Consider the following 835-nt stretch of genomic DNA (forward strand, 5'->3'; position numbering starts at 1 on the left):
AACAGAATTCAGCATCAGAAACATATAAAAAGGTCAAATCAAAACAATTCTTCAGTGTGAAGATCAACTTCTAAAATAAACCATCACAGCGATCATGACTCCTATATTTGATTTCATGTTTTATCCTCATTTCATTAAGTGAGCTTCATGTTTTCATATCATGGATTTTGTTAAACTCTGTTTCCAGTCTTCTGACACTGACACTTTGAATGAGATCATCTTTTTAGCTGAGACAGCGGTTCATTTCAAACTAGATTTCAAGGGAAGAGGTTTAATTGATTATTAATCAAATTAAACATCCTCTAGAAAACGGCTGGGGAGTTGTAAATTAGATGCAACAGTAGAAATTTGGATATAACTTTAATTCACACAACAGTGCATTTGAAATATAAAAGATTTACTCACGCTCGCTCTTCATGCTCTTTGTTGTTGTTTTTTCGTTAACCTGAGATGTTTTGAAAAAAACAACATCATCAATACAAACAAGAAACAAGAAATGAATTAAGAAGTGTAAACAGGATATTATTTTACCTTGTCTTCTTCTACAGTACAGTACCAGACCAAGTGCTACGATTACTATCACCACAATGCCTCCAATCACCCTAAGTATGATACCTGGAACATTGATTGAATTCCCTGAAATAGAAAAAGAGTCAGTTACTTGAACTGTCCCTCGATGCTCATGATGCTGTTTTGTGTTTAGATTGTTGCAGGTCACACAGATAATAACAGTTCCTCACCTAAAGTCTCTCCTCGACTCTCCTCCATCCTGAGAAAGGTGTTGGTCGTCAGTGTCTCATCAGCATCACTCAGTTCACAGGTGTATGTTCCCTCA

At 35.8% G+C, this 835-nt stretch overlaps 2 long non-coding RNA genes across 2 annotated transcripts in view; both read right to left on the reverse strand.

The window, feature by feature from the left end:
* The window catches only part of LOC111673649 (uncharacterized), a 4,702-nt gene that overhangs the window by 3,228 nt on the left and 639 nt on the right, over positions 1 to 835 (reverse strand). The window lies entirely within an intron of this gene.
* Positions 87 to 831, reverse strand: LOC111673650 (uncharacterized). The gene is made up of 3 exons (XR_002762115.2): positions 741 to 831; positions 532 to 636; positions 87 to 445 (listed from the first exon to the last, which is right to left on the reverse strand). It is a non-coding gene; the product is annotated as an uncharacterized LOC111673650 (long non-coding RNA).

Source organism: Seriola lalandi, unplaced genomic scaffold (genome assembly GCF_002814215.2).
Source record: "Seriola lalandi dorsalis isolate HSWRI2012SDOR001 ecotype SW California unplaced genomic scaffold, Sedor1 jcf7180002054923, whole genome shotgun sequence".
Taxonomy (NCBI): domain Eukaryota; kingdom Metazoa; phylum Chordata; class Actinopteri; order Carangiformes; family Carangidae; genus Seriola; species Seriola lalandi.